The 10,984-nt window shown below is 35.2% G+C and overlaps 1 long non-coding RNA gene across 1 annotated transcript; it reads right to left on the bottom strand.

The window, feature by feature from the left end:
• Positions 1 to 3,854: 3,854 nt before the first annotated feature.
• On the bottom strand, positions 3,855 to 4,828 carry LOC126703260 (uncharacterized). The gene is made up of 2 exons (XR_007647984.1): positions 4,512 to 4,828; positions 3,855 to 3,999 (listed from the first exon to the last, which is right to left on the bottom strand). It is a non-coding gene; the product is annotated as an uncharacterized LOC126703260 (long non-coding RNA).
• Between the last annotated feature and the right edge of the window lie 6,156 nt (positions 4,829 to 10,984).

The raw sequence follows: 10,984 nt of genomic DNA, 5'->3' as shown, positions 1-10,984 counted from the left end.
ATTTTACCAAAAACGAAAAACCTGACCCTTTTAAAAAATTTAAACAAGATAATTTTGTCCTTCATAGTTTATCATTTTGACTATAATGATAAGTGTCAGTCTCATTTGAGTCACTTGAGTCTCCATCAGCTAAGTCTAAGAGAGCCCTAATAGCAATGAAAGGTTTTCTTTGTTGAAGACATATCAGTGCCACAAAAAGCATTGGTATGTCTCTCTCTCTCTCTCTCTCTCTTTCTTCATAATTTATCATTTCAACCATAATGTCTTTGCATCAAGTCTCACCTCTTGTTATTCCATTTCTAATCCTTCTGCTATTCCATTTGTTTTCCAAGAACATATTGGTAAGTCCAAATCAGTTTAATCAGGGTGTTGGGTGCAAGTTGCAAACTGACGTACTACTATATACATACAATACCATAACAAAAACTTATTTAGGTTTCTTTTAGTTTCTACAAACTCTTCATTCTCAAGCCTTAAGGTATTTGTTCCTAAAACTTATTGGAAAGTCCAATTTTAACATAATTGGCTATTAAAAGGTCAATTTTCATCTCTCTCTACTTTGTTCATTCACATGGGCGGTTGACAGTAGCCCACACTAACTCCTTAGCGTACCTATCCAAAAAAAAAAAAAAAAAACTCCTTAGTGTAAGCGTAAGCAAGACCTATTTATTAGGAGTTGAAACTAAGCCATATAATTTATATATGTATTAGTATCATAAATAATATGATGTGGTGGATGATCACTTGAGAAGATGCAATTCAGATATAATCTATCTCTTGTATTTCTTGATGAAGTTGTTTTATAAACTCTAAGGATTCTTATATATGATAATTTGATAGCCTTGAAGGACTCAAAATGGTGTTTTAATGTTTTTTTCCCTTGAATATTCACTTAATTAGCAAGAATCAAACAAAAGCTAGCAAGGTCCACACCATCTCATTCTTTTGGTAGAGGAATTTGTTTCCCACAAAGCGGCATATGTGGCTCCCACCATAACTTGATGGCTCTTCTAAGGCCACAACTTTTACCATAATTTGATAAAGTAGTCAAATGTAAGTGATGTACAATAACTTTCTTATGAATCCATTACTTTTTCTTCACTAATCACAAGTGACCATTTCAAAGTTGTGTTCAAATGCTTTCTAAAAACAAAATTCACAAAAAAAAAAAAAAAAAAAAAAAAAAAAAATCAGCTAGAATTATCTTGTTTTCTTCCATAAACCTTCGAATAAACCAATTGACTTCCTACATATCTTCCTTGATAGCTCCCATCACATTCAAGACATATCTCCCTCGAAAATAATATAGTTGAGATCACTTTCTTGACGTTTATCTTTTTCTAATTAACATTAATGTGTGAGATTAATAGGGATATATTAGTTAATTATTTATTTATTTGTTTGTTTGTTTATTTATATATATATATATATATATATATATATATATATATATATATATATATGAGATGAGTTCAAGTTACACATTTTCTAAACTATTGGATTTAAGTAGATCCAATGGTTAAAAAAGACACTCATTAATGATAATATTTTGATTAGAATCTCATTAATTATCTCTTATTTATTACCTTCCATACCTATCTCTAAACCAAAAAAAGGGTCTATGTTTTTTTTTTCTCTCTCTCTCCTCCATAATTCATGTTTTTCTCTGCTCACTTTCTCCTCCATCACTCAAATCCCTCAAAGATGCAGTTGAAAATTTGGAAAGCTAGGTTGAAGAAGGAAAAGTGACACATGAGAATTAAAATCTGTAAAATCTTTAGTGACACATGAGAATTAAAATCTGTAAAATCTTTCCAAGTCTCAAATGGGAAAAAGGTTACATCAGATCTTATTGGGGATCACATTTTAAACACCAGCGTCCAAGACTAGAAATCAATCTTACTTCATTGTGGTGAAAAATTGAAAAGAAGGTTAAAAGGAAAAAAAAAAAAAAAAAAAGGATTTGACACTGTACACGGAATCAATAAAATTAGTGTATAGTTTCTTTTTAGTTTACAAGGGTTTTGTACATAGACACTCTTATCTCTGCCTCAGATCATTAACAATTTCCGCCAATGCCAACGTAAATCAAATTGAGAGAGCAAAGGTATGCGAAACTGCACGATATTCTCAGCCATTTCATGCTCATTTAATAGTTCCTGCCTGCACAAGTTTGTCATATGTGCAGGCTTATTCCGGAGAAGCAAGCCGTTAAATAATCCATCATCACATCTTATTCTATGTTGATTCGCTGTAGCCTGTAGGGTATCTCTTGTCACATTGGTGTTATTACATAATAAAAAATTCTCAGACGTCTTCGACCACGGTGTAGCCCATTCCACAGACTGTGAATTTGGGTTGAAGAAGTCCACCCATCTCTTGCTCTCAACCCAGCCCATGAGGAGGAGCTAAGTGCCTAGCAGAGAGCCGAAAGAGAAGGGAGCAATTGCACCAGGGTCAGCCCAAATTCACTATAAGAGTATGATCGGCTTAAAAGAAGAAAAATAAAAAGTATTGCAAATATATTTGTAAAATCATTGGCAAAAAAAGGAATATATGAAAAAGGTTTTAAATAATAAATAAGTAAAGAGAAACAAAATTGTTATTAATTAAGTGAATGAGGTGTAAGTCAATTAGCATTTAATGCTATTTTTTAACCATTAGATCAATTACAAATCTATGGTTTACAAATGTTGTAACTCTTGTCAAGTTACACCAGGTGTAACTTGAACCCATATATATATAGATATATATATATGAAGATATATTTTAGTACATCTTAGCGGCATTAACCTATTGGTAATACACACCTGTTTTTTCCAAACACATACCTGGACTGTACAAGTGCAGTTACAAGTCTCATTCAGAGCACCTAGTTATATGCTTATAGCAAATGCCTCATGAAAATAATCTTAACCCCACCTTCAAGTGGAAGTACACATTTCAATTTTCACCAAGTACAAATTTCAATTTTCACCTTAATCAGGACACACGCAAGTCTCACCTAGCAAAACTGTTCCTCATCAACTGGCAAAATGTTTTTCCAAGGAGAATATGACATTTTTTTTTTGAAGAACTTATAGTTGTGGCTGGCTGGCAGATGGGGCAGGTTTTGCACTTAACCCTCAAGTACATTGTCTCTAGTCCTTTTGAAGTATTTTAATGCAGTTTAAGAAGAAGAAAAAAGGCTCCTTGAGCACTAGCATGGGGGTGTAAACACCTCTGGTTGCTATTTTACAACCCAAGACAGCAAAATCCCACCCCATCCGGGTTTATATATATGCAACCTTGCTATTTGTAGGTTGTAAAGAAAAAAAATAATATTTAATCTTGTGGCGGTGTGTGAAGAGAAAAAGATAGTGGGAGGAAAGAGAGAAATAAGAATACTTTTTATTATTTTATTAGGTAATTTATATATTTTATTGGGTTGTATGCACTGTTTTAAAAACCGGACCGGACCGGCCGGTCCGACCGGTTCAACCGGGAACCGGAGGCCAATCCGGTCCGGTTAAAAGGTCAATAACCGGTCAAAAACCGAAAAACCGGCCAAAAACCGGTCAAAAACCGGGGTTGAACCGGAAATTAAAAAAAAACGGTTCTTTAACCGGTTCGGTTTTTAAAACCATGGTTGTATGTAAAAATAAAAACTAAAATGTAAGGTGAGTTATAAAATGAGTTAATAAAATAGATAAAGTAGTGTTTGAGAAAACAAAATATGTTTTTTTTTTTTTTTTTTTTTTGCATCCTCGGATGCTAGTGCTCATAGGTGGGGATGCCATTTAGAAAAAAAAAAAAATTGCATAAAACTTTGTCAAATGCGTTTTAAGTGAATTGATTCAAATGACTAGGAACTCTTTCCTCAAAACACCCATTAATAGGTGGTCAACAGACAACAATGTACTTCATCATTCGATGGTAAAATCTTCATCACTCCACCAGTGTAAGAGTAAACGACATACTTCCCATCAAGCTGCAATTATAGAACTTAATCTAACCCCACTGTAAAATGAATTAAACAAGCTTAGTATCACACAAAAACTTTAAAATATTTTTCCCATTGTCCACTAAACGTTTAAGAATACATAATGAAACATATCATGCCATAGTGTACCAACAATCTAAAAGCAAATACATTAAAGCTTTAAAAAGTTGATGCCTTCTTGAAACAACAACACAACAATCAACTCCCTTCAGTTAGGCAGTTGATTTTGGCATGCCTTTTACAAGGACAGAGGTCCAAAATAAAAGGTTGAGAGAAACCCCTATTTGAAACTCTATGAGAACTTTCCTCAAGCACTTGGCATGCCTTCTTTTTAAAGCCATTATTGAGTTGTCCTTACAAAGAGCATGCCAACTCATTAAAACAACCAAGGCAAGTCAGTCATACAAAATCACAAAATTGCAAAAATAATTATCTCATGTTTTGGTTCTCAACTGTTATTAGATAGCAACATAATTTGATATTCAGAAACCTCATTGTGGGTCAACAGAAAAAAGAGAAAGAGAGCGACCTTTTTGACGGCCTCAATGGTGTAGGTCAATACCGTAGTCGGAGCAGAGAGCGGCTGGAATTAAAATACTATGTTTCTTATATTGTGGGTCTTGCTTAGGGTTTTGTTTAGTAGTGGTGGCTCTGGTCTTGTAGCTGGATTGGAAGAGAAAGAAGTTGAGAGAGAAGAAGCGTACAGATAGAAGCGTAGAGAGAGTTCTGAAGCGTAGAAAGAGAAGTGTTTTTTTTTTCTTTGTTTAAATACATGGCCTGCTTTGCCAGTAACAAGGGTTCCCTTAAATTAAATCAAGGGTCAAGATCAAAACAACACTAATTTAATGGTTCAGATTTAAGTGAGTACCATACCCTAAAAAAAATGGGGGTATAGTAGAATGACCGGACTTGATGACATGCAACTTGTTTCATCCACCCACCAAAGAACTTATAAAAAATTTATAGATGATTGAAAGTGGTACTTACTACATATAGCAATACCATTTTGTATGGCACACAACATATCTGTTCTAGGTAAAAATATTGTTATGCTAAAAGATAAGGTTAATTTGGGCACTAACAAGATGACTTTATCATTGTGCATCATTATTAAGTATATATTTTTATGTTGCAATGAATTCTCAATTACGTGAATTAAATCATCAGTTTAGTTAATGTATAGTGGAGTTGTTTATTCTTATATAAGCTTTGGATAATTGAGAGGCACGTGAATCTTTTATAATTAATGATATTTGTTTGTTCGTGACTTTAGAAATCATGAAAAAACTACCATTAAAAATGAGACTTTATTGTTATGAGTATAAATTGTGAAGATTTTAGGTGTTGGCTAAATTTTATGACAAAAATTTCTTTGTAAGGAAAAAGTTTCTTTGTAATTGTTTTTCATGATCATTGTAATAATTTGGTGTAAGGGAGGTTGAAGTCTGAAGAAAATTGTTCACTTTGCAAGTTTATTGGTCAAGAAGTGAAGATCAATTGAACGAAATCAACCATATTCAAAAAGTTGTTGGTTTGAATGTTTCACCTAACGTTGACCCAACACTTGATTTAGCAAATTTAAACAACGGAAAACATTGCTTTTTTAGCCTCTCAGCCCTCAAATCTTACACCACATTATATGAACGAATTATAATCCTACTATTAAAAGAGAAAGACGAACAAAAAATTCCTTGAGAGCTTGTCATGGGCCTCAAATTGATTGGATCTGAATCAAAGTTTTCATTACTATTCAATACTTACTAGTATGGTAGGCTGATATTTACACAAAAATCCCTTGTTTCCTATCATTCCAAATACTGGACCATAAGCAATATTTTCTTTACGATTTTTTTTATAAAATCAATACAACATGGTTTAAGGCTCCATTTGTTTCACTGTAAAATGGTTTCGGATGTAAGAAGTAGGTTCATGAGTACACAATTAGTTTGATATATAAGTAGCTGGATGACTCAAGTTCAGGAATAGCAAAGCAGTAAATTTGTTGTCATGAAACTCAAATTCTGTGGAACGCTCATCTAGATGAGGAAAATGGGAATATGACATTCATCTAGATCATTTGGTCCAACATCTATTTCTTGGATGTGAGTGTTAGGACATATGTGATTCACTTGTTAGGAACATATGTCACTATTTTATGTAATTGGCTAATTCTTTGACAAAATGCACTTTACTTGTATTTAGGTAGATCTAAGATGTGTTTAATACTTCAAGAAACCTTGTTTCAAAATCAAGTGTTAAAGCCATGCAAGTTTGTCCAAGATTCAAGCCAAGGAAGTGTCTGTCATTAAAGCTCGGCAACTAGCATCTATCGAGCTTGAAGAGCTATTCCAGCCCCGTGGCTCGACAACAGCTCGATAGATAGCTATCTATCAAGGTTTAAGAAAAATAGATTTTTCTGTTATGTTTTCTTCCAATCCATGATTATGTGTTTAGGCTTTTTTTTCTCACAACCCTAGACATATAAAAGGATTATTTTAAGAGCCGTCAAAGTGGACACAAGTTGCACAAGTATTGAGCAAAGTTTGTTCAAGCAAATTGTGACCGGAGACATAATTTTCCCTAGTTCACCTTTCTTGTGAAGAAGTTGCTGTGTTTATGCACCGTAGGGTTTTGTAACTAAACATCTTCTTGATCTTCATCATCTGGATGAACTGAAAAACTTTGCAGCCAACAACCTTTTCTAGTTGGTGATTGAAGTCGCGTACTGGGATCCGTGCAATTGGTTAGTCACGTATTGAGAGCCGTGCATTGAAAATGAGAGATTGTCACTACAGAACAAGTCCAATTAGGTATTGGGGTAAGGGTTCAACTGTAGGTTGGTATAAGGTATTGGGATTCCTTTACTTGTAACCACTTGTTTTGATAATAGTGGATTCTCGAGAGTGGTGACTTTAAAATCACCCGGTGGGGTTTTTGTCATGTAGGTTTTCCCCATTTGTAAACAAATCACCGTGTCAATTTATTTTCTGCTGCATACTTAGTTTAATTGCTGATTTGTTTGTGCTACCATGCATTTGCATGTTAATTTGATTAATTAATAAATTTGGCTAATTAATCAACTAATCTATCACTATGGGTCAATACGTTTTTGGCCTATCAAGTGGTATCAAAGCAGGCACACTCTGATTAGGGTTAATGTTTGTTGTGTTGATCCATTGACCCTTGTTTGTCATGGATAGAGGACAGTCTCTTATTATACCTCTATTATTTGATGGAACTAACTATGCATACTGGAAAGTATGCATGAGAGCTTTCTTGTAGTCTCTAGATGAAAAAGTGTGGCAAGTTGTAGAGATTGGCTGGACCAAGCCAAAGGAAGCGCCTATCAATTGGGATGATGCTAAGATCAAGGCGGCGAATTTCAATAGCAGAGCATTGAATGCTTTGTTCAGTGCGGTCACTAATGAAGAGTTCAAGAAGATATCCTCCACTGAAACTGCTAAGGAAGCATGGACCATTTTCTAGACAACTTATAAGGAAACCAAGGCTGTCAAGGATTCAAAGTTTCAGAGGCTCACTACAAGCTTTGAAGAGATCAAGATGGAAGAGGATGAGTCATTTGATGAGTTCTATGCCAAGCTCAAGGACATAGTGAACTCAGCTTTCAATCTTGGGGAAATCATTCCTAAACCCAAGATTGTAAGAAAGGTGCTCAGATCTCTACTCGAGAGATTCCATGCTAAGATTATGGCGATCGAGGAATCAAAGGATATTGACAAGATTCCTTTGACAAAGCTGGTTGGTAATTTGTAGACCTACGAGCTAGGGTTAATAAGGATTGGTAGGTCGGGTAAGAGCAAGAGCATGGCGCTAAAGGCTAATAACAGTGACACAGATGAGTCTTTAGATGATGAAGATTCTAAAATGAAGTCCTACATCACCAGGAAATTCAAGAAGTTCATGAAGAATGCCAATGGGAAGGGTTTTGACAAGGACTGTAGGCAATCTAGTTCTTCTCAGTTCAAGAGCCAAGACAAAGGGAAGAAGGATGCTAGGGATGGCGGTCAGTACACTGTTCCCGCAGGACCTAAGTGCTTTGGGTGTCAAGACTTCGGTCATATGAAACAGAAGTGTCTTTCATATCACAAGAGCATTGGGAAGAGCAAGGCACTTGCTGCTACATTGAGCGACATCGAGCCTGAGGATGATTTCAACAATGAGGATGATTTTAACAATGAGGATGACGGAATCCTGAATGCCTTCACTACCACTATCAATCCTACTGAGGGGATTGTTGAAGATGTGGATGAAGAAAAGGACTTGGTGGATTCTAAGTTCGAGAAGATGGATGATCAAGATGATACCCATACAGCCTATAAGAAACTATATAAGCTTTCTGAGAAGCATGAGAAACTTTATAGGCTGGCCACCAAGAAGCTCAGTGATGTGGAACTTGATCGTGAAGAGCTTTCCACAAAGTTTGATGAAGCTAATCAGACTATTGGAGCACTAAGGTTTGAAAATAATTTCTTGACTGAGAAGACCAAGAAGCTTGAAACGGAGCTGTTTCAAGTTAGAGCTCAATTGGAGAGGACTTCAAGTACGAAGCTTGACAAGATGCTCAGCATTCAAAAATCTACTTCTAATTGAACAGGTTTAGGGTATGATTTCTCTTCTTTTAGTATTGCTTCTACTAGTACTACTGTTTTTGTTCCTCCTGTTAATAATGTTGAAATTGAGAACACTAATGTCAAAACTAATTTAGCTAGTGAGAACATAGACAATGGCAAATCTATCTTAGGAGCACCCCCTAAGCAAGATAAGAAAGAAGCTAAAAACCCTAGGGCTAAGAAGGCTAACTCTCAAAAGCCTAAACAGAAGAAGCAGCATCTTTGTCATCATTGTGGAGTAGCCGTTCATACTCAACCAAATTACTATAAGTGGTTAGCCACTCAACAGAGCTGCAGCATGATAGCATCAAGAAACCAGAATCAATTTCCATCATCTTTTGCTCGTCTTGGAGATCTTCTTAAAGCCCTCATGTTCCTTTCGAACTTGAACGGTTTCAATTCTTCCCCCTCACCACCGGTTCAAGGGTTCACTCAAAGGAAAGGTTCTTCCAAGGTGTGGAAGGAAAAGGGCTCCAAGTGATTCTATCACTGTTTCTTTCTCTCTCTCCCTTCTTGTTTTTGTTTGCATTACTTGTGTGTTTTGCTTTCAAGTTTTGAGTCAATCTAGTTTTTATGCTTTGCTTTGTTTAACATGTTTTTGTTTGTTTTCAGTTTTATTTATTTATTTTGTTTTTGATATAAAAAAAATGAAAGATCAGAAAAGTACAAAAACAGTGTGTGTTTTGTGTATATTGGTATTTGTGTACCTTGGATGGCCATTGAAAAAAAGTTTTCTAAACTTTATATCTTTTGTAGCTTAGATGAGCATCTCTATGCACAACTAAGCAAGTGAGCTTTGTGGCTCGTGTTTGTGGTAAGTAAAATTAAGTAATCTCTTGTACTTAACACTCGTATCACTTTTTTTGACGGAAAGGACTAGAAAATCCAAAGAGAAAGGCATAAATAACTATCTCACCACTGTTACCCACCAATCATGAATGACATTTGTGTGCTTCGGTATAGCAAAATTGGAATGTCAAGTGCTTAACATAATTGGGTATTTTTTTTTCTATCTCTTATATGCCCATGCATGATTTGCTTAAAAGAAAAATATGCAAAGAAAAATAAAAAGCAAAAAGATCAAAATACTTTTAAATATGATTGCAAGCATGTATTCTAGGAGATGTGGGAGTTATACGATGTACCTCGAAGGTGATAGTCCCCATCAAACAGTTATGATTGTGTGTGAGTTAAAGTGATTTTCTCATATCTCAAATCGTCAACATTGATGCAATCTTGCGATGTTTTTTCATACACAACACACAATATTCTTTGCTACTCTTGATATATGTGCAGGTACAATGTGATTTGGCCATAACAAGGTTTACATGTGTTAATGTATGCTCACTAAACTGTCTTGACTTGTTTTTGAAATATAAAATTGGTTAAACTTGTTTAGTGTGTGTGTGTGTGTGTGTGTGTTTGGGATCTATGTGCTTAAATTTTTGATTGAGATGATTTTGAGGTTTCAAAATGATGTTTGGATCCTTGGCTGAGTTGCATGCTTGATTGCATTCATATCTGTGTTTTTCTCTTCTTGAAAAACTGTTTTTAAGTAATCTTGACACCTCCTCGACACCTCTCAATACCTGGCTTATCTATCGAGCTCATCTATTATTTTTATCGTAATCTCGACACCTCTCGATAGCTAGGTGGATCGATTGAGAAATCTCCTGTCTCCTTGATAGCTCCTCGATACCTCCTCGATCCATCGAGCTTGCTTTGTTGTGGACACCTCTGGACACCTCTCGATAGCTTCATTTATTGAAGTTTTTAAAGCTTAACACATGGCTCGATGCCTCTATCTATCGAGATTTACTAATGGGCTATATATAGGTGTGTTCGCGATTCTGATCTCATTTCCTCGATCTCTCTCGATCTGTCCATGGCTGATCATCTCCCAAACACTCACTTCTCTCTCTAAACCTCTTCCTCAAGCAATTTTATGAGCTTAATCAAGTTTTTCCTCACTTGGTACGTCTCTAATCCCTCTTTTTCATGCATTTCATGCTTTGTGACCTAAGTTTTTGGGATTTTTGCAAAATTTGGGGTTTTTCAAAATCAATAGGCTTTTGTGAAATTTTTGGGATGGGTTTTGAAGATTTGATCTTAAAAACTTCATGCATTGCATTCCATGTGCATTATAATTATATTTTCATGCATTTAGATGTGTGTTATATATGTTAAACTGATTGTGTGCTGGTAGGTTTGGATTGAGCTGAGCCCATGATGTTATTTATATTTGCACGTTGCATGCTCATGCATATTCATGCATATGTTCCTTTCGTTCAATATATTTCTATATATTTTGAACTGTTTGGGACTTTTATGAGTGTTTCTTTCTTCCTCCTCTCTCTCTAGTTTACATTGG

Source organism: Quercus robur, chromosome 10 (genome assembly GCF_932294415.1).
Source record: "Quercus robur chromosome 10, dhQueRobu3.1, whole genome shotgun sequence".
Taxonomy (NCBI): Eukaryota; Viridiplantae; Streptophyta; class Magnoliopsida; order Fagales; family Fagaceae; genus Quercus; species Quercus robur.
Note: the sequence above shows the minus strand (reverse complement) of the source record. Positions and strands in the feature narration are given on the sequence as shown.